At 32.8% G+C, this 24,308-nt stretch overlaps 1 protein-coding gene across 6 annotated transcripts in view; it reads right to left on the bottom strand.

Moving 5' to 3' along the window:
• The window catches only part of LOC128868542 (E3 ubiquitin-protein ligase goliath), a 256,846-nt gene extending 234,636 nt beyond the window's left edge, over positions 1 to 22,210 (bottom strand). Inside the window, exons 1-2 of one of the 6 annotated variants that reach the window (XM_054110751.1) lie at positions 21,871 to 22,210; positions 19,016 to 19,583 (exon numbers count right to left, since the gene is read on the bottom strand). The gene's annotated coding sequence lies outside the window, so the exon portion shown is untranslated. Of the gene's footprint in view, positions 1 to 19,015; positions 20,229 to 21,870 lie in introns of those variants that run through there. The other 5 variants (XM_054110750.1, XM_054110754.1, XM_054110753.1 and 2 more) reach the window with 5 other exon arrangements.
• Between the last annotated feature and the right edge of the window lie 2,098 nt (positions 22,211 to 24,308).

Below are 24,308 nucleotides of genomic sequence, written 5' to 3'. Positions count from 1 at the left end.
GCTGGCAGGTAGATGGAACTTCGGGACACAGAGAAATCTTTAGGTTGCTATCTGAGCAGTATCCACTGTTTTTGGCACCTAAAGACGACCTGTTTGATACCCACAGTTTCATTTGGAAGGAAATTTGATGTCAGATTTCCATTGCGTGAGCAAAGAAGCAATCCAGAATGCCTACAGGGAGGTTTGACGGATATTTTCTTTACCGATGGGTCCAAGAATGAAATAGTGTCTGGAGCCGGATGGTACTTAAACGATAGTAATAAGTATCACTATGCTATGGGGGAAATGGCAACAGTTTTTTTGCCATCCTGAAAGTAGCCGAATGGATAATCGAGGGGAGATGGAGCGGGAAACAGATTGGAGTTTTTAGTGACAGTCAGGCTGCACTGAAGGCCCTGGAGAACGCGAAGCAAACCTTAAAGATTGTTCAAGAATGTAAAAGAACGCTCAATTCTGCCGCAAGACAAAACAGGCTTGTACTTATATGGGTTCCGGGACACTCCGGTGTTCAAGGAAACGAAATCGCCTACGAATTGGCCAACCGTGGATCAGCGGTGCCCCCACAGGGGCCAGAGCCAATAATCGGAATCAGTTCTGCAGGAATCATGAATTGGATCAGCGGTTATGTAGGCAATCTGCATAAAGAACGATGGTCCGGTCTAGAACGCTGCCGAACTGAAAAGTGTTTTGTGACAAGTCCGAACAGAAAACTGCCAAATTTTCTACTAAAGCTTGGAAGGAAAGACGTTCGGTTGATGATCGGTATCATTACAGGACACAACCCATGGGGTCAGCATATGACCACCATTGGAATCATTGAGGACCCAGTGTGCCTGTCATGCTTGGAGGAGGCGCATAGCACTGAGCACTTTCTCTGTGAGTGTCCTGCCTTTGCTAGCGCACGGCTACGGGTATTGGGTTCCGATGCCATGAGAATGAGTAATATTCGTTCTCTAAAACTGGAGGATATTTACAGATTTGCCAAAGAATCTGGAAAATTCTTACAGGACAAAACTATCCGTATCTCTATCTCTATCCTTTCCTATCTCTCTCTCTGATACTTTTCTCCTTCCCTCCTTGACTATCTACCCCCTTTCCAGAGCTTTAAATACAATGGGCTTTTTAGCCTGAGTGTTTTAGGAGCCACCAAATCTCCTGGTGCTCCTTGGCTCGACCTTTTCAAATTTCAATTTCATGTACTGTCATTTCATGCACATTTATTTATTCAAAATATCAATATTCAATGCTCATCTCTTCTTTATACCTGCAACGAAGAGCGATGTACTTAGTCCTGTCATAAGTTCTCTTACAAGTGAAGTCCGTTATAAATATGAAATTATAATACTTTCTTTTAATAAATTTTAATAATTTTGAATAACTTTTTTTTAAATTTTTTTAATAATTTTTTTTTTAATAATTTTTTTTAATAATTCTTCTTAAAAAATTTTTTTTTAATAATTTTTTTTAATAATTCTTTTTTAATAATTTTTTTTTTAATATTTTTGTTCAATAATTTTTTTTTAATAATTTTTTTTTTATATTTTTTTTTAATAATGTTTTTTTAATATTTATTTTTTTAATACTTTTTTTTAATACTTTTTTTTAATATTTTTGTTCAATAATTTTTTTTAATAGTTTTGTTTTAATCTTTTTTTTTAATAATTTTTTTTTAATAATTTTTTTTTTAGTAATATATTTTTTTTTAATATTTTTATTTTTAATATTTTTTTTTTTAAATAATTCTTTTTTAATAATTCTCGTTTAATAATTTTTCTAACATTTTTTTTTAATTCTTTTATAATAATTTTTTTTAATCATGTAGAAAATACAATAAATTTTTAAATTTTCATTCGGAATGGTCCCCATTTGCTTTTACACAAGCCTTCAAACGATTAGGCCATTCAGCTATTGCAGCACGCACGGCTTCCGTGATGGATATTGGCGTCGCAGCACGAACCAAAGATTGCTTGAGAATCTCCAAATTTCTGCGAGGTCTTCAACAGGCCATGTTCTCTAATTCTGATCAAAAACTGTAGTCAAAAGGATTCAAATCTGGACTTCCAGACGGTCAATCTTCTGCGGCTATGAACCCAGCAGTATTGTTTTTTAGCCACTATTGGGTGGTTTTTGCCTCATGGGCAGCAGCGGAATCTTGCTGAAACCTGCTCCCAATGCTAATTTTCCATTCTTCGAAACAGTTCTGGAAGTCTTACTTTGCCCATTTCCTTTAAAACGAGTACTGCATTTTCTTTCATAGCTTCAACGGTTTCAACTATTGTTCAGTGTCGACTTGACTTTAGGAAATAGAAATCGTGCACTGTAAGATTCAGCAAATAATGCAGAGAGATCCCAGTGTTGGGATATTCCACTCGGCTAGACATCTCTTGACAGGCAATACGAAATGCAACGCACACATAAGGTTTTGCTGGCGAATTAAAAAATAACAAAGCTCTAAGGCGATTATTTAATTTTCTCCTTTAATTTCCAATCACTAGTGACCAGAAAATGATACCCTAGCGTTATCTAAAAAAAGAGAATTTACCTATTTTTCATAATAACACTGAAAATAACCAAAATTAAATAAATGTTAATCATTTTTAAAATAACGCTGAAGAACCCAAAAATAAAAAAACAAATGAAAATTAAAAAATCAAAAAAAATTGTACTAACTTTTTTATTTTTGCTACAATTTTTTAGGCACTTGTGAGGAGAAATTAAAAAACGAGATGTTTTATAATAATATCGATGAATTTATACGAAATTTAATTTAAATTCAAACTCAATCGTAACTTTTAAAGTGTTAGCGACACGGGCTAACATTAAATAAGAGAAAAATATATACAAGGGTCCTTTGAAAAGTCCGTGCAAAATCAAAGAAATGACACTACTGGCGCGAATCGAGGTTATGTTTAGTTAGTAGCATCTCCTAGAAGAACACACACCAAGTTTCAGCCAGATCGGACTTTTTCTTTGTGTTTGGCATTCGTTTTAATAGCGGAAATCGAGTGATTTTTCTTTTCCCCGACGACAATGCCTCAACCCATGTCACAGCATGCGTGGTCGCAAAAGTAATAGAAATAGGGCTCCAACTCATTTCACATGCCGCCTATTCTCCAGACTTGTCTTCCGCGAATCCCTGGGACTAATATTAGTTTCCCTTAGTTTAAAGAAATGGCTGGCGAGAAAAGATTTTATTCAAACGAGGAGGTGATTGGCGAAACGAATGGCTATTTTAAAGACTCGGACAAATCCTATTATTCGGGAGGTATCAACAACTAGAACAGCGTTGAATGAAGTGTATAAGCCTAAAAGAAGTCTATGTTGCAAAATAAAAAAGGTTTACTCCAAACAATTAAGTAGTTTTTTTTAATTTTGCACGAACTTTTCATATGGCCCTCGTTCATATATATGACTAATTTTTCTTTGCTATAGAATAAATTTGGGAGGAAAAATACTTCTTTTTTGGAACATCCTACGAATATACATAAATATGCGCATACAAATTTAAAAATTGGATAATTTAGCCACGGCCATCGTAGCCGGAATGGATTGGCGCATGACTACCCTTCGGTAGCGCCCAGGCCTGAAACTCCGAGCGCGAAACACCAAATGATAGAAAAGGGTTTTCTAATAGCGGTCGCCTCTCGGCAGGCTATGGCAAATCTCCGATTGTATTGCTGCCATGAAAACTATGAAAACTATAGGCCGTTCGGAGGCGGCATAAAACTAGAGGTTCCTTCATTTGCAGAAAACCATTAACCATTAAACCAGTTCGGCCAAATATACAGTGAAGAGTGACCTTTACAATTCGCAACAATACACAAATTTTTAGTGAAAGAAAGAGAAGTCAAATCACTTCACCAAGCAGAAAATCAGAGTTTATTTCGCATTTCTGAAATCTCTCGGTTAGTAAGTGGGAGCTTTGAAAAGTGTAGTTAACTTTAAAGTGAACTAAAGTAAAGTGAAATTAATTAATAGAGAAGTAAAATAAAATTAAATAAAGAGCACCTAGTTTTATTCACGGACATTACCAACCTTTTGTATTTGCAAATTTATCTTTGTCAGCTGCGAAAAAATGTACATGATTAAACTGCACTTTAAATGAAAGAATAGTTTAACTACTAAATTAATAAAGCTCACTAACAAAGTTCGAAGCTGGTAAATTTAACTTTCTCATTTTATTCTATAAATCCATAGGCCATCATCTGAGCAAACTACTTGTATTTGTATTTTTGTACTAATTTTTAAAGTCAACAATTGATGTCATGCAAGCAAGCAATTTAATTACAGCGGCTGGTATTGATGCACAGAAAGGGTGTCAAGTTTGTTTGTCTTTTACATGCCCAACAAAATTGGTTTTGAAGTTTTGATGAATTAACCATACAGTCTTGCGTTTATATTCCAAAACTCGCAATTATTTCGTAGCAAAGTTGAACTACGGAGAGGTCTAAAAATTGCGCTTGAAACAGCTGATAGGTGACACTTAAAACAGCTGAGAGCTGACACTTAAAACAGCTGATAGCTGACAGCTCAAAAGCTCTTGAAGTAAAACTGATGGACAAATAAATCTACCCAAAAATTAACAAATACTTAACCACAAATAGGAGAAGGAGCTCGGCCAAACATCCAAAACGGGTGTAAGTGCCAATTATATAAAGGGTGGTTAAATTTCAAGGGCCGATGTTGAATGTGAACCACACCTAAACGTTAAGTTCTTTTCTACATTTTATTTGACATTTTTCAATTTCAGACTAACTCAATTTGAACCATGGAAAGATACGCAATCGAGCAACGCGTTAAAGTTATTCAGGCTTATTATGAAAACGGGCGTTCAAATCAAAATGCATATCGCGCACTTCATCTTCAGTGATGAGGCACATTTTCACCTCAGTGAAAACGTCAATAAGCAGAATTGCCGTATTTGGGCGAATGATAATCCAAGAATGATTGCCGAAAAACCAATGCACCCACAAAGAGTGACTGGTGCGTGGTGCGGTTTATGGGCCGACGGCATCATTGGGCCGTATTTTTTCCAAAATGAGGCCGGTCAGGCAGTTACTGTGAATAGTGTTCGCTATCGAGAGATGATAACGAACTTTTTATGGCCCGAATTGGAAGATATGGATGTAGACGATATGTGGTTTCAACAGGACGGTGCCACTTGTCACATAGCTAACGAAACAATGGCTCTTTTGTGCGAAAAATTTGATGTCCGAATAATCTCAGGTCACGGCGATGTCAAGATCATGTGATTTGACACCGTTGGACTTCTTTCTTTGGGGTTATTTGAAAGAAAAAGTATACGTCGATAAGCCAGCAACAATTCAAGAGCTAAAGGATGAGATAATTCGGCACATTAACGGCATAGAACCTCAATTATGCCTCAGCGTCAACGAAAATTTGGACCATCGGATGGAGGTGTGCCGCCGAGCCCGCGGCGGCCATTTGGCCGATATTTTATTGCATACGTAATTAAGAGATACCAAGTTTATCATAATAAAGAGAAATGGTAATGATTTCGTAAAAAAATTGTATTTTATTCAAAATCAACACCGGCCCTTGAGACTTAACCACCCCTTACATATAACCTCCAATATTTAATTAAATAAGGCTCATCAAAAATGCAATAAAGTATCAAATTAATTTCATGCAAAATTAACGAACTCTACTTACAGCCAGTCCAATAGATTTCACTCTACTAGGCACTTAAAAATATGCGAGTATATATTTTAATCAATTTATTTGCACATTCCATCCATCTGCTTGTAAATCCATTTAAATCTTATATTTACAACCGACACAGATTTTCACTCAATTAATTGCAAAAGTCAAGCGCAGCTGGGCATTTACTTTTTTACCAGCCTGTAAACGCCAACCGGTTACAATTAAATAGATTTCTGTTTGATTTTATTTTTAGTTTTGATTTGTGTACGTTACTACGTATGCTTGTATGTATGTATATATTTTAAAACTTATCACTTGCGAAAATCATCATTTACCGACTGGTCATTTGTCATAGCGCGCACACACACACACACACTTACCCATACTTGCACATGACAGACAATTCGGCTGGTGATGGCCGGTTTGTTGACTTTCTAGCTGGCTGACTTGTTGGTGATTGACCGGACTGGCCCGGTTAATCAATTGATAGCGCCACTGGGAGCATCAAAATTCGTATTCGTCGAAACGAATGTATGTATGTATGCTGAAGCACAAAGTCAATCGTATTGCAATCAAAACGTATTGTATGACTGCCAACAGCAGCAACCCAAGCCAAGCACACGAATATGAGTATGTAAGATGAGCTCATACCGAGAGCAAAAAATTATCAACAAAGTGCTATTGATTTTTGTGATTTGAATTTTGTTGTCTACTGAATGCTCGTTTTCGTCTAGATTTATTCGGTTATACGCGTGAGTAGTAATCACAAAAGAAAAAAAAAATTATGTCATAGTGTCGTTAATATAATTTAATTAGTATTAATTTTGCAAATTAATTTTCCATGTGCTTACATGAATGAGACTAATTGAAATGTTTGTGACTTTTTCCAATTAAATGTCGCACATACAGATACACTACAGATGCTGTAGTTATGTCTACATAAGAGCTACATACATACATGCCTTGAGAGTAGAGGCAAAAATGTGATAAGCGAATGTGAAGTAATGAGATGTAAATTAATTTTCAAACAAACGAGATTACAATAGATTCAGAAAATATGTAAACAAATTTATTAAATCTCTAACTGACAAGCAAACTAATAAAAAAAAAATAAACAAATAGAAAATAGAAAATTGAGACGAGAATAAACTGAGCTTAAATATTATTTCATTCATTCCCTTCTGCCGTAATACAAGGTTTTTATCACGTTGCAGAGAATACAAAAGCCGGTGACCGCCATCCCACTCTGAGTAAATTTAACGGAATCAGCTATTGAGTTGGCATTCTATGTAGGTGGGGAAATGTTTTCATTATTGTAATTAAGGGGCAAATTTATCGAACACACGATGTACAGAATGCAGAGCACTAATCTGCTCTCGGCGATTTTGAGGGAACCAGATGATTTCTGCCATAATTGGGATCATGAAAGCGATTTTTGTTTTACGAAAACATTGAGATTTTTTGTTGCTGTGAAGGCATATCTACTAAAGTTGGTATCGGTAAATTAGTTGACTTATTTTTTTTTTTCTTTCGTCGTGTCTTAAAGCGTGAAACAAGGTGAATTCAAACTTTTTTTCCTACTTTGTCTACACTCTTCTTTGACAATCAAATGTACAAAATATTGTTGTTGACCTAGGGCCACCACCTTTAATAGTCCGGGAGCCAGGGGTCGATTTTGGACTGCGTTTTTATACCGTTAAATTCGTGACTATACTTGTGATTTAGCTTTCATGAATAACGAAAGTGAACGTCAGCTGGCGCACCCGCGGTGGGTGTGATTGTGGTCGGGTACGAAACGTGTCGTAAAAAAATTTTTACCAACTCATTTTATTTTGTTAAACATTTTTTTTCGACACGTTTCTCAGCATCTCACGCACGTACCCACCGCTACTGCACCAGCTGACGGTTGGTTTCGTCATCCATTGGATGGCGTCTGCCTTCAGTATTAAAATCAGTCGGCATGAAATGATGAAGTCAAAATGACCCCTGGCTTCCGGACTATAATGAATTTGCCTTGGTTGGTGTTATTCGAAAAAAAAAAACAACAAAGTCTTCACGCACTTTATTTTGTTGCTGTCTGCACAACAACTGATTGCACGAGTGTGTGAATACGTGTGTGATATGAGTGGACAAAACTCTGCTGCCGAATTCCCGGTGACGTGGCAATCGATGTTACTTTCACAATTTTGCTTCGAATGACCAAACCTAGTAGTTTATAATTCATGTATCGAACTGTTACGTCGCAGCCAGAAATATTCTCATAGATGTCGCAATCTTTTAATCTATCATTCTTGGGCTATTATTGGACTATTCTTGGACTATTAGATACGGTGAGCAGTCTACAATCAGGTTTTGTTTAGAGTTTGGAACGTTTTCTGCAATCGCTGAGCTCAAAAGAGCAAATATAGTTTAGATTTTATAGAGAATAACTTAAAGAGAAAGAGAGACTCTGACGCGACTCTAAACATCCGGCACACAGACGGACTAAAATTTGTTCCTCCTTAAACTCTGCGGCATTTACGACAATCGCTAAGCTCACAAAAACAGATATGGAACAGAATAGAGAATAGAGAGAGAGAAAATGTAGGACAAATAGAAACTCTCTCTCCACTTCACAAATATGGTGGGTAGATCACGTTCAGCGTTTTGCTAGGGCATTTGCTACAACTGCTAAACTTAGAGGACGCATTTATACAAAGTGGCGCAAAATTAATCACCCTACTGGAAGATGTGATACAAGACCGCTTGATTTCTTGAGCATATTAGGCTTCCAATCGAAAGCTTCCAATCACTAGTTCCTATTGTGATAAGCGCAAGCTACATTTCCAATGATCAAGACGAGGGCTTGATGAATAAATAAATATTGTGAATTCGTTATATGGAGAAAATGCGCAACACCTCAGCGAAAAAAAAAACATCGAAAATCAGGCGAATTTTGAGCCACTTGAAACTTTCACTTGATTATTTATACTAAAATTGCATGGGTTACGAAGTTTCTGACTAAAAAATTTGAAAATTAAATGAAAATTAGCCAAATCGAACCGGTTATTATTGATCTTGTTATACTAAAAGCATTTGTAGGCAACTTTTATGTGCCAGTACTGGGTGGCAGTTCGTGGTCAGATATAAAATTTGTGCCATTCTGGTAAGGTAAGCGAGGCCGTCGTGGGGGTATGCCCCCAGGCAACAGCGGTAAACGAGACAAATGTAATTTTCTTAAATTTCGAATGTTCTTATACGCAGAATTCGAGATTTACTGCATAGTCCTAGCCTTTATGCAAAAAATATAATAAAACAAAATTTTGTGCAACGCGGAAGAAAACGAAAGTTTGTTATTTTTGAGGATTTGATGGTACAGTTATGGGAAGTAGATTTTTTGGATGCGCTTTTAGAGAAAAAATTATTAAAATATAAAAAAATTAATTACAAAAAAAATTTATTTAAACAAAAATTGAGCAAAAATTGAAAAAAAAATGTATAATATAAATTTCAAAAATTATAAAAAAACATTTAAAAAAATAAAAAAATAATGAAAAAATTTAGAAAAATTGAAAACAAGTTTTACTAAACAAAAAAAAAATTACAAAAAGTTTAAAAAAAAAAAATTTTTAAAATAATTATTAAAAGAGGAAAACGAAAGTTTGTTATTTTTGAAAATTTGATGGTACTGTTATGAGAGGTTGATTTTTTAGATGCGCTTTTATAGAAAAATTTATAAAAATATAAAAAAATTAATTACAAAAAAATTCAAGTAAAAAAAAAATTAAGCAAAAATTGAAAATAAATTTAACGAAACAAAAATTAAATTTAAAAAAATTAAGCAAAAAGTAAGAAAAATTAAAACAAAACAAAAATTTAATTAAAAAAATTATAAAAAAAACAATAATTAAGAAAACTAAAATAAAAAAATTAAGAAACATTGAAAACAAGTTTTACTAAACAAAAAAAATTACAAAAAGTATAAAATAATTATTAAAAGAGGAAAACGACAGTTTGTTATTTTTGAAAATTTGTTGGTACAGTTATGAGAAGTAGATTTTTTAGATGCGCTTTTACAGAAAAATTTATAAAAATATACAAAAATTAATTACAAAAAAGTTTAAGTTAAAAAAAATTAAGCAAAAATTGAAAAAAATTAACCAAACTAAAATTAAATTTAAAAAATTATAAAAAACACATATTAAAAAACTTAAAAAAAAATCATTAAAAAAATTATTACAAAAATTAAAAACACGTTTTACTAAACAAAACAAAAACAAATTACAAAAAGTATAAAAAAATAATTACAAAAATTAAGAAAAATTGAAAACAAGTTTTACTAAACAAAAAAAAATTACTAAAGGCATAAACAAAAATTAAAAAAAAATTATTATTAAAAGAAGAAAACGAAAGTTTGTTATTTTTGAAAATTTGATGGTACTGTTATGAGAGGTTGATTTTTTAGATGCGCTTTTAGAGAAAAAGTTATAAAAATATAAAAAAATTAATTACAAAAAAGTTTAAGTTAAAAAAAATTAAGCAAAAATTGAAAAAAAATAATTTAACTAAAATTAAATTTAAAAAATTACAATATAAAAAAACACATATTAAAAAACTTAAAAAAAAAAATCATTAAAAAAATTATTACAAAAATTAAGAAAAATTAAAAACACGTTTTACTAAACAAAACAAAAAAAACAAATTACAAAAAGTATAAAAAAATTGTAAAAAATAATAATTAAAAAAATGAAGAAAAATTGAAAAAAGTTTAACTACACAAAAACAAAAATGAAATAAAAAATTAAGATAAAAAATATATATAAAATATTTTCGCGACTTCTTTATACTCTATTCGCTCTAGCAGTGTAGTCCCACATATACGAGTATGTATATACATATGTATGTAGCTAATTGTAGCGCTTTAGTATTACCATTGCTAGAGTGCAACAACCAAATTTCAGTATTTATAAATGTACACTCATACACTCAAAGCAGCAAAGTAGGCACTCATAACGAGTTAAAAAAGCGCAAATTGAAGAAAACACTGGAGTAATTAAAAGATTAAAGCAGATTTGTACGGTTTGTCGCAGCTCAAGCGGAAAATGCAATTGCAGATAAATGAAGAGCTGAGCAATGATAAGGTGATATGTAAAACTACGTGCAATCATTACATCAAACAAACAAACATACATACATACATACATACATACATACAAACATACATGCATATATATATATGTATATAAGGCACACTTATGTGTTTATGTATTCGTAAAAGCATTTGCTCAGGCCTCACATCTGAATTTACATATACAAAATTGTTGCTAAGTTATTTAAGGCGTGTAACCAGCCAGTGGGTGGAGGTGCAAAGCATTTTTGCATTAAATATTTATACAAGATAAATGCTTTGCAAATACCAGTCATTATATTGCTGTATTTTGCTGGTTGCCAACTCACTTGTTGTTGCCATTTTTTGAACTTACAAACTTACCCGCAGGTACGAGTCTATACATATTTAATGGCAGTAGCAATGGCAAAAATTAAATATCGCATGTCGACTAGATATGCCAACTGACAGATGGTTCAATGCACTCACAGAGAGTTGTGTGCGTATGTATGTATGAATGTATATAGGTAGGTATATTTGTGGATACCCAGCAGGAAAATGCAGATCATCCAACAGAATATCCAGTAAATATGCTCTTTCGAGAGATTAACATGAAAACGAAGGGAGTGTTGGATGGTTTAGTTAGTATTGAAAGCCTATCAGAAAGTAGTCTGTTTTACAATGGCTTTATTTACCAGAAAATATTATATTTATATTGGAAGGGCGTTCAAATTGCTATTATTAAAACGGCGCTTTAGAGCTGCCGAGGGGAGTGCCAGAGTGGTACTTCAATCATTTCACCTCCCAAATTGCTATTGTAGCTCAATCCTTAGGAGTTCGAGATCTTACGCTTTAAAAGGTATAGGTTATATTTATATAAATAAATTGAAATAAATAAATAAAGTTATAGCAGATATCGTTGTTTCAAGTATGTGGTTAAATATATTATTAAAATTCACTTTTTTTTCAATTTATTCCTATACAACTGCTCGCGTCACGGCAATAAGAGGTCGTCGCTACAGACGAGATATTTAGAAAAATCGTATTTAGCGCTCGATTTGTTTCATATTCATGATAAATCTTAAGTTTTTCTAATATAAGTTCATGCAATCCTTAAAGCCTTTTCGGTAACAACAACCCAAAAGTGCTCTGGATAGATTAAATTCTAGTAGATTGTCTCAATATCGTTCCCTATAAAGCTATTTTTCTTCTTTTGTCGGCGTAAACAGTGCCGCCTGTAGAAAGCCGCAAAACTGTTGTATATTAGTTACATGGTCAGAAAATAAATCCTTTTTCTATTAAATTTTTCAAATATAGGAAATTGAATTAAAATTAAATTCAAAAAATGTGTAAAACGACGAAAAGCAATACGAGTACAAATACTCATAAAAGCAACCACAACTACAACGATTTAGATGCTAACAATGATATGTCGGATGAATTGAGCGCGTACAGCTCGGAGGAAGACGAGGTGACATCACGAAAATCGCAAAAAATACAGCCAACTGATGCTGCGGATTACGAGGATGGGGGCGGAATGTAAAAATGTAAATTAATTTGTGTGCAAGTAAATTACAAGTGATATTTTCATATTTGAGCCGTAAGCCCTGGCAGCTAGTGCTCCTTTTTTTTTTATTGTAAAATAATAATTTATTGTTATTTTCCATATATTAAATTAATTAATTAGTTACATGGTAAGAAATAGTTTTCTACTTAACAGGACTACCATTTTCTTGCATGATATAATAATTATATGGTAACAGAAATAACTGGTTTGGCGGCCGCCGCAGACGAATGGATTTGTTGGTGTTTACCAATCGGTAGTGGCCGAGCTCAAAATCTGGAATGTGAAACACTAAATGTTAGATAAAGATTTTTCCACGAAACAGCAGTCACTCCTCGGCAGACATTAGCCAACCTCCGAGTGAATTTCTGCCATAAAAAACGCCTTAAAAAAACAACAGCCGTTCGGAGGCAGCATAAAACTGTAGGTGCCTCAATTTATAGAAAAACAACAAAACGCACCTCACATATAGATGGAGGGACTCGACCAAACACCCAATAGAGGGTTTCAGTGCTTTGAGTGCTTGGAAACTTCCGGATAACTATAATTCCAATTCCAACTCTTATAATCTGCATACAAACAAAAATTTTAGCTGCGCAAAAATCTAATACATTACAGTGCACTCGCGGTAACTCGAATAGCCGCTAAGTCGAACGACGTGCTAACTCGAACACATTTTTTTCCCTATTGACTAGTTTGTAACTCGAACAATATTAAAGCTCTATAACTCGAACAAAAAAACAAATTTATTTGTACACACATTCTTTTCAAACATGTACATTTTGTACATACATACATATGTAATAGTATATGTATATAAATTATATGTATACTAGTGTATTGTCCATATGAATATTTCGACGTTAATATCCCGTTAGTTTTCTGGGAACAACATCTTGCATTGACCAAATTGCTTTAAATTTGTCATTTGTAGTGTATCAGTGCATGTGAGTAATGGATCGTAAAAGGTTGAAGTGTTTAACATTAAAAGAGAGGGCTGAAGTCCTTAACAAAATTAAACGTGGATGTAGTGTTACTTCTCTAGCGAAGGAATATGGAGTAGCCAAGTCCACCATAAGTCTTATAAAAAAGAAAGACAAGGCAATTTTAAAAGCAGTAAACAACACGTTTTTGGGGCTTGGGAAGAGGAGAACTTTAAAAGCTTCTGAGTTTCCTAAAATGAAAGCCGCTTTATACAAATGGTTTCTGTCCCAAAGAAAAAAGAATTACCCAATAAGTGGACTCATCTTGAAAGAACATAACATGAAAAACATAATTTACAGGTCGAATTTTCGCTTTATGATGTTAGCAAATGGAATGATGGTGCCGAATTTACCGACACAGAAGTAATAATTGAAACTAGTGATTCTGAGTCTGAGTTTAACAACACAACTGAGACATGTGAGCGGATATCATCTGAGGAGGCAGTTAGCTCTATCAATAAGGTAATTCAGTGGGCCACAACTGAACAAGTAAGCCCCGCAAAGGTTAACACTCTTCAATTGCTGCGTGAAAAAGTCATATTCAACATTGCTGCAGGCAAGAAAAGACAAACACACATTACAACTTTCTTTTCGGCCTAACTTTTCTGTAAAAACTGACTTTTTTGTGTTACTGACACAAAGACTGCCAAATATTTGATGAAAAATATTGAAACGAATTAATTATTTTAAACATATTCATGTTCATATCCATATGTAAATAAATAAATAAATTTAATTGAAAAAAATCGATATCGATGACTGTTTTTTTAACATAGCACACTCAATTGATAAGTCGAACAAATTCGATAAATCGAACAGCGCCTGTTTTAATTAGTTCGAGTTATCGCGAGTGCACTGTATTTTCAAAAAAATTTTGTAGATACGGTTTTTTTTTTTTTAGTGGTTCTTCTTTCTTGTTCTTCTGTGATCTGTAAATAAAAATTATTATTAGCGTTGGAAAACTCGCAGACAGAGTCTCGGACATAAGCTATTAGTATAATCAATTGGTGCGTACAACTTTTAGTAGGTATTTAGTTGATTGTTAGAGGGATCTGTACTGCCCCGAATGACGAGAATTCTTATAAAAAAATTGTCTTGCTAGACATCTACTCAAAGATTTATTATTGCCTGCCGACGGTCAACCATTGTTAGAAGAAACTAATAGCGTTAACGAAATGAAAGTTCTGAGTCACATCAGTGCGCTCTTAGGTATACTGGCATACTCTATAAGTATTTGTATTTTAGAGGCGGGTTCGATTGGATGAGATTAGATTTGTGGTAGGTTGGACAAATCCAAGCACTCAGTGAAGATGTCCATTGTATCATACTACACCTGGATGTATTACAGTGGTTTACATTTATGATTACACCCACCAGTACTCTCAGGTTCTTTCTACTAAGTTTTAGGAGAGAGGTCACTAAATTGGTTCTATCACAAACCACTTACCCACTCTGCAGCAGCCCAACTCAGACCAATGTCTTCTATGGGTAGATCTCATGGAGTCGTTAATCCATAGTTGAACCGATGCAGAACTGACCACTCTCCAAATTTAAACTCTTTGCAACTAGTGAGTATGTGGCCAATGTAAGGCAATCAGCCTTACCGCACTCATCTCAGTGCTCTCGGTTTCCCAACAGGGTACGCAGCAGCGCACGTTATGTGTGTATGCATGTCCACTGCCACTACCAACAAATACAAAAAATAAATATTCACTCGAATAGTCGCTCGTATGTAAATAAATTTCGTATGTAAATAATTTGCATGCCGCACTAACTAACCAGTAGATAAAAGCACATTTACACTGCACACATTTATGGCAGCCAATATTGTTATCACAGTTAAGTAGTATCTGATTCATTGCCACTTCATCGCCTTACTCCACGTTTTGGGTTTTCACCACCCATTCCACCCCTTTGATTTATTTATTGCTTCATTTTCATATTGCACTTCTCCCGGTCTCACTTCGCTTTGAATTTCCATAAAGCACAATATTTGGCGAAAATTTAATTCAACCATAATAACATCTCAAAAAATATTCATGAAATTTATTTGTGCGAAACAAATGAGAAAATATTCAAGTAAATGTTTTGAAGAGCGCGCCAGCGCATTTGTGGTTAGCCAACGTGTGAGACTGCTCTCTCTCTCTCTCTCATTTTGCTTTTATTACTCTTCATCTTAGCTGGACAAAAATAAAGGAAATTTTTAATTTGATAATAATAACATAAGATTGTTTTGTAAAATTCCTTAATTTGGAGACAAAAGATTGAACCCAAGAAAGAAGGCACAGCAAAGGCACAAACACAGGAAGCGCAAAAGCGCAGGAGGGTTACCACCGTTTTCAATTATTGGCAATAAATATGTCATGCACGAAATTAAAATTTTTCAAGTATTATAACTTCTCGCTTACAACAAAATAAATTCTTATTCTATATTACAAATTTGAGGCTACATCTAAAGGGTGGTTAAATTTCAAGGGCATTGAATGTGAACCACATTTTTTTCTGCATTTCATTTGACATTTTCAATCTCAGACTAACTCAATTTGGCCCATGAAAAGATACACAATCGAGCAACGTGTTAAAGTTATTCAGGCTTATTATGAAAACGGGCGTTCAAATCAAAATGCATATCGCGCACTTCATCTTCAGTGATGAGGCACATTTTCACCTCAGTGGATTCGTCAATAAGCAAAATTGCCTCGCGGCATTTGGGCGAATGATAATCCAAGAGTGATTGCCGAAAAACCAATGCACTCACAAAGAGTGACTGTTTGGTGCGGTTTATGGGACGGCGGCATCATTGGGCCGGTCAGCCAGTTACTGTGAATAGTGTTCGCTATCGTGAGATGATAACGAACTTTTTAAGGCCCGAATTGGAAGATATGGATGTGGACGATATGTGGTTTCAACAGGACGGTGCCACTTGTCACACAGCTAACAAAACAATGGCTCTTTTGCGCGAAAAATTTGATGTCCGAATAATCTCATGTCGCGGCGATGTCAATTGGCCGCCAAGATCATTTGATTTGACACCGTTGGACTTCTTTCTTTGGAGTTATTTGAAAGAAAAGGTGTACGTCGATAAGCCAGCAACAATTCAAGAGCTAAAGGATCAGATAATTCGGCACATTAACGGCATAGAACCTCAATTATGCCTCAGCGTCATGGAAAGTTGGGACCATCGGATGGAGGTGTTTAGCCATTTAGCCGATATTTTGTCCCATACGTAATTGAGCCATACCAGTTTTATCACAATAACGAGAAATGACACTAATTTCCTAAAAAAATTGTTTTTTATTCAAAATCAACACCAGCCCTTGAAACTTAACCACACTTTCCATAATTTTAACCAAGAGAACAAAACAAAGCTAAAGAACGATGTGGAAAATTATTAAACCCCATTTAACAGACATACAAGGGCACCTTCCATGATACCATTAACGCAAGGTCTCTAAAAATATATTCAAAAAAAAAAAACCCGTTTCTATTGAAAATGATTACAAGCTGTCACATGGCATTGAATTTGAAAGTAACTGCAGTACAACAACACAAGAAGCGCCAGGCTTTAATGCCCGGTGAAATTTTTCAAAACTCAAGAATGGTAAAATACAAAATTACGCAGATTAAAATAGAAAATTAGCGTAACTTGACGGTAACGTGCTTGTAGAAGAAATATGTGCGAAAAATAGGAAGTTAATGTTAAAATAGTCGGTTTGTCAAAAGGAATCAAAAGTTAGGTTAGGTCAAAGCAAACAAGAAAAATAATAGAAAGGAGAATACAAAGAAAGAAAATTTTGTAAAAAATGTTTTTGTAAACGAAAAACTTTAAACAAAACTCCATAGTTACGCCAGCCCAACAGCTGATTCTATCAAATCTACTAAGAGCCGGGTATTCACGATTTACACAGAGAAGTTTCTTCTCTCAACCGTACTTAAAACTATGGCTATTATCCCACTCTTTACATTCGTTAGGCCTTCTTAGTATCAGATTAATTTCCCCACTCGCTATCAAATAACTACTCTCATGAAACCCATACAATCATTAAATATAATCGTTAAAAATATAGTTACGACATTTGCGCACAACTTTTCAATAATAACAATGGCCAGACTTCCTATTGAAACACAAGTGAGCTCTACATTTTCTGCAGCGCTGTTACCAAGAAATACTCAAATAAACAATCAAAGTTACAGTTCACCAAGTAAGAGAACAATCATTAATTTTTGAAGACAAATAAATATTAGTTAGAAAATTATGTTTTATAAGAATTTGTGTTTATTATTTCCAATCAAGCGGCGACCGCTGTTAGAAAACATCCTGATTTTCTATGTTTGCAGTGAGACTTACACCAAGGACTAGAGTAGGTATATTAAGCACAAAACATTCGTTTACAACAGTCAGTAACAGCTTTCGACCTTTAGCTGCATATAATATATAATAGTGAATATAAAAGATTGAAAGAGACCAAATTTGATGAAAAACGAAACTAAAAGTTATTGTTGTTCTGAGGTTTTTATAGTAGCATAAAAACCTCCACGTACATTTTTGCGGAGTGTTGTTGAAGTGACAACCCTTGACTGGATATTCTAGTAAATCCGGGAAACTAAAACCGTCTGTTGAGAAAATGACGATTGTGGCAAAATATACTCTGAGTTTAAGGAAATTATTAAGGGAATACGGGACTTCCAAATAAAACAAAAATCAAATCAACAAATATCAATTTCAAGCCTTCAAAATATTCGAAGATTTTGGGTAAATATTTCATGTTTCTACATTTTCCTTCATGCAAATAACAAGACAACAAAGGGAATATGCATAGGATGTGAGAAAAGACACATTTACCATAACCATGTCGATGGAACGAGGAAACTGAATAAATTAAACAGCACTCGAGTCAACTAATAACACTTGCATTCAAATATTTTAAATTCGTCGATTATTTATTTGTTTGTCGGTTCATAGGTTACTAAAAAAAATACCAAGTATGGCAACACTGGCAATGTCCCAAATATACGAGTACACTAACAACGCATGCAACGCATGCGCCTAACTAAATAAACCAACTCCAATAACCGCTAAGTCAAGCAATTAAACGGTGAGAACATATATTTGGTATTCATGCACTTTGGGAGCCAGTGAGTGCCCATGCAAGAGAGAAACCCAAAAGAAGTGAGCGACACGTGAGTGGCCAAACGACCGGTGGTGTGTGTTATCAACATATTTGTTGTTACCATTGTGTTGTTGTTGATGCCTATGATTATTGGTGTTGGAAAATCAAACAACCGCGGGTGTACTCACATTCACAAATGGGAGCAGCAAAGAAAACTGAAAAGGCAGACAGCAAAAACAAAATTGAGAATCGCTAAGGAAAATGTTTGGCAACCAACAGAAGGTAGGCAACAACAAAAATGTAATTGTGTGTATACAAATGCACATACATACATGCATTTCACACATTGCGCTGCCTCATTGCGAATTGTTGTTCATGGGTAAGTTGTTGGTGATAATATTCTTGATTGTTATTGCTCTGTCAGCGTTAGAAATTGCAATGGTGTCAAGGAATTTCACGCTCACAACTTCCTGTTCTACCCCAACTGCCATTTGTACACCTTTCACTGAACACTCGTACACTTGTAAGTGCGAGTATTGCAAAAATTTAACTAGACTTTCTATTTTTTGTTTTTTTTTTTTAATTATTTACTAGATTTTGTACTAACCTTGAATGCAGCAGCTGCTATTATGTTAAACCATTTACAGTTGTTCTTATAAATTTTATATTTGTATTTGTTTTTTTTTTTCCTTTTGCTTTTTTTGCCTTTTTTAAGCACTTTCAGTGTTACACAGACGGAATTGGTGGATTTGTTTTGATTTGAGATTTGGTCGCTATTGATTTTTCAAAAACAAAACAAAATAAGGTTGTTGGTATGCGTAAAACACCGCTGCGCTGCACTGTGTAATTCGTTAGATGTTTGTTTTTTATTTTTTTTGCGAAAAAGGCGCTAATTTTTTCATGTAGTTTTTTTTTTGTATATTGCTTTGTTTCAAATTTTCAGTTGATTCAGATGTTGTATTTTATTTTAATTAACCGTGAAATTTGTAACAGCTTTGCAAACAAGAGACGTTTACTCGGCATGTGCCGGATACTTACTTGCACAAGTAGTGCCTTAGTTTTTTGTTTTTTTTTTTTGTAGTTGAACTAAGCAGCTCCAATAATTAAAAATCCCAAAGTGGATTTTTTTTATTTATTTAGCCTGTTTTAGGAGTAGAAACTAAGCGTGTAAATTTCTAGGAAAGTTGAAATTTTAGCATTTCTTTTTTTTTTTTTGTTGGTGGCAGAGAAATAGGTCTGAGAATAATTATTATTTTACAAATAAAAGGGTTAGAAGCCAAAAGATGTACTTTGATGACCTCTTTGTTGCAAATCTTCTCTAGGAAAAAAGCTGCGCTTTTAAATATAGGTATTTGGCATCAGAATTTATGAGCCAAAGTAAAGAAACTTCAAATCCTGAGACATTTTTATAAGATGTTTCTTTTTATTTTTCTTTTATTTTCAGACATTTTTATAAGATGTTTTTTTTTTAATTTACATTTTATTTTTATTTTTAAAAGCTTACATAATAATAAAACTATAAGTAAACTCAAGCAAACGCATTTTTTATTTTACTTTTTTTTGCCTAAATTGAAAATTTTAATAGGCCTACTTATGTTTATTAGTTTTTAGCTGGGACCTTCAGTAGCATAAAGGTGTATAGTTTAAAATTTTCTTCCTATGTTTTAATTCTTTGTACTATTTTTATAGATTTCTTTGAGAATAGCCTATTTTTATTTTTGTTTTTTTTTCTCGAAAATTGCTATTACTAACAATTTAAACTTTTCTTGTTTAAAGTTGTTGTTTCGGGCTAACTTCCTTAATTTTAAATTTTCGATTCTTCTTACTTTTGATTAATTTAACTTAATTTCATTTTATTTAAACAAAATTAAATTTCATTTAGCTCTCCCATTTCATTTTGGTCTATTTTATTTTTATTTTTTATTTTTATTACTTAATTTTTTAAATTTTGTTTTTTTCACTTTTTTATTTTTTTTTATAAAATTTTATTTTATTTATTATTTTTTATTTTTTGTCTTGCATTAACAAAAATAATAGTTAAAATTTTTTTTTAATGTCCGATATTTTTTTATTCAAATGGTATTTCATTTCGCTTCTGTCATTTCATTTTGGTTTATTTCATTTTTATTTTTGTTTTTATTTTTTATTTTTATAAATTCATTTTAATTTGTTCTGTTTTCTTTTCCTTCACTTCTTTATCTCTTTATAAAATTTTATTTTATTTTTATAATTTTTTTATTTCGTGTCTTGCATTTATAACAATAATAGTTAAAATTCTTTTTTTTTTAATGTCCGATATTTTTTTATTCAAATGGTATTTCATTTTGCTTCTGTCATTTCATTTTGGTTTATTTCATTTTTATTTCTATTTTTTGTTTTTTATTTTTTATTTTTATTATTTAATTTTAATTTGTTCTGCTTTCTTTTTCACTTCTATTTTATTTATCAAATTTTATTTTATTTTTGTTATTTTTTTATTTTTTGTCTTGCATTTACAACAACAATATTTAAAATTCTTTTTTTTTAAATGTCCGATATTTTTTTATTCAAATGGTATTTCATTTCGCTTCTGTCATTTCATTTCGGTTTATTTCATTTTTATTTTTGTTTTTATATTTTATTTTTATTTTATGTTGTATTTTTTTCACTTCTTAATATATTTTTTTATAAAATTTTATTTTATTTTTATTATTTTTTATTTTTTGTCTTGCATTTACAACAATAATATTTAAAATTCTTTTTTTTTTAAATTTCCGATATTTTTTTATTCAAATGGTATTTCATTTCGCTTCTGTCATTTCATTTCGGTTTATTTCATTTTTATTTTTGTTTTTATATTTTATTTTTATTTTATGCTGTATTTTTTTCACTTCTTAATATGTTTTTTTTATAAAATTTTATTTTATTTTTATTATTTTTTATTTTTTGTCTTGCATTTATAACAATAATAATTAATAATAACTTTTTAAATTTCAAATGTCCGATATTTTTTCTTCAAACGGCATTTTTTTATATTTTTTTAAATATTTTTCATTAATCCCTTGCCATAGAATTTTTAAAACTTCTTTTTATGCAACACGAACTTTTTTCACTTTTTCAGATAACTAGCAGCAATTAAACGTTAAAATGGTATATTTCTTTTATGCAAAAATTCTACGATTATTATTATTTATATATTATTTTCTCTTATTTTTGGCTTTTTGGTCATTTTAGTCACATCAACAAACACTAACCACACTTTTTGACACAAACAATATAAACAAAAATTTTCCGCGTCTTTTTTGAAAACAAAAGAAACTTTTTTTTTTTTAATTTCTTAACACAACAGTTCTATTTTCATTAAATATCCCAAATTCTTACTTCCCATTATGTACGTTTCATCCGTTAGTTTACATAAACATTGTTATATTTTGTTTTTGTTTAATAGACGAATTCCTCATTTTCACCTTCTATACAATTTACCTTTCCACTTTCGCACTGCGCCAAGTATTTCGTACAGGTAAGAGAATTCAAAAATGTTCGAAATGTTTTGCTATTTTATTTTTATTAATTCTAATGTGCTATGTGCTTCACACACACACACTCGCGCGCGCACATCCAATTAGAATTACAATAAAACACACCATAAATTACAATACACAATACAAATGCTACAATTTGTATGGAAAATAGTTCGCGACAACGCTATGCGATCTAAATACACCAACTCGCTGTAGATACCAAAAGCAACTGATTGTAATGACTGCTGCCTGGCTCGTCACTGCCTCAATGTCTCAGCTTGCTTATATGGCTAGCTGACTACGAATGCTATGCACTCTCAACAGCTCAACATCTCAACGGTGATGAGGAAAAATCAACATTCGACTGGTTAATGCAAGAATGACTGAAACAAGATTGCGCCCCTTCAGAGAGTGCGTGACGTCACGTTTGCCGAGTTGTGCAGTGTTGCCAACCATTTGCTCTTCGCAATAAATTTAGTGCTTTTTTATACCCAAAATGCGAAGATGTTTAGGTTTAGAGTTTGTTTCTTTTTTTTTAATTCAAAGCTACCGAAACTGTAAGTTAAAAAAAAACTGTATTATTAAACAAAAGAATGTAAAAAAGGTCGCTCTGAGAAGATTTTAGAGCTAATGCAAATTTGTTGTTTCTTATAAAGTTTGATATTTCGAAAGTGCAAATTTAATTTTTTGCTGTTTTTAAGTTAATGCGAACATATTAAATGTTTTTCTTTCCACTCTACTTAACATTAGAAACCTTTTTACACATTTTACAAAGCGTTTGAGTTTACTGAATGCGAATTAAAACCATAGAGGTGTAATCGTTTCATCCGGTCATCAATCCTCAGTGGGACATAGGGCATGAAGAGGTGTATTCATAGTAAAAATAAGCAAAAAAATACCAGAAAATACTGAAAAAACCATAACGACATTTTTACAAAAAGTGTACCTTATTTAGTTACATAACCTCAAATATAGCAAATAAGTCGTTCCTTAACAAACGAGTTTCGCTTAACAAAAAAAAAAACGAATAAATTAAATTGTACATAAGCATAACACATTTATTTAAAAAAATGCACATTTTAAAAACAATTTGTCACGCATACAAAGTTCTTTAAGTAATTCAATAAAAATTTGGTGTTTTATTTTCTTTAAGTGGGCATTTTAGTGCGTTTTTATACCCAAAGCTAGGCAACAGCGAGAGAGAAAGAGGTTTGCCTGCTGAAAGCAGAAGAACTCTAACAACGACTAGAATCTCGGGCAATGTGACCAGATGTTAAAAAAAGTAAAGCTAAATAAAGCTTAGTGAATTATTGAACCAGTTTTTAAAAAATGTATATTTTACAAAACTATAAACATTACATTTTAATTAGAACAGGCTAGAAAAATGTCATGAAGAAAGAACTAAAACTCCGAGACTAAATAACAAAAAAAAAAAACATGCTAAATCAAGTTACGAAAATGGTAATCTGGCCATACTGGTGCTAAAAGCACGTAACACCTTGTCAAATTCGCTGAGAGCAAAGCAACGGTACCACGATAGGCGCTATCTCATTATTCTTTCCATCATGGGTAATGTGCCTACGTTCTGTGGTCGCGAACCCAACAACCGATGAGCCGAATAACCACAACGAACGGTGCGGCGCTGCCCAACAAATATTTTAAGGCGAGGGCAATTGCATAGAGCACTGATTAAACGAAGAGCAATGGTATGATGGGGGGCGGCGTTGCCTCTGCCGCTGTCGCTGCCAATGTCGCCGGTGTTTATCTGCTGGTGGTGTGTTGTGGAGTCTCCCCACCGCGGTGTCCCAATTATTACGCTGTTGTTGTTGGGTATATTGTTGTTGATTGTGTGCAGTTAGTGCACTGTGAGTCGTTTAATGGTGATAATTGAGAAAATAAAATTGTTTATAAAACGGTGGTTTGAAAATCGGTGTTTATAGATAGGGCTCCCAACAAATTGATTATCCGATGTGCATGAGACTTGTTTAAAGAAATTAGGTAGGATTTTTAAATTTAAATAACTTCTGGTCACATTAAATAGTAATGAAAATTTAATTAAGAATAAACTCTGCGACAGATTTCTACTTAAATAATAATTATTTTATTTTTATTTTTTTTAATTAATAATTATTTTATTTTATTATTTATTTAAGAACTCGAAGAATTGGGGTATTTTCAGGAATTCTTTAACTGTAACATAAATGAAGAACGATATTTAAATTTTTCAGGCTTTTTATTTTTATCTTTACATACAAAAACGAAAAAAAATGTTTTTTTTTTTAATTTGAATTATTTTAAAAATGGCGCGGAAGTTGACGCTCCAGAAAAATTGGACCTGGACGGTTTTGTGCATTTTGGTTCTTCTATTTATTTAAAACATAAAACCCAAAAAAAAAATTA

This window comes from Anastrepha ludens, chromosome 6, assembly GCF_028408465.1.
Source record: "Anastrepha ludens isolate Willacy chromosome 6, idAnaLude1.1, whole genome shotgun sequence".
In the NCBI taxonomy this organism is placed as follows: domain Eukaryota; kingdom Metazoa; phylum Arthropoda; class Insecta; order Diptera; family Tephritidae; genus Anastrepha; species Anastrepha ludens.
This window is presented reverse-complemented; position numbering and strand designations above follow the sequence as displayed.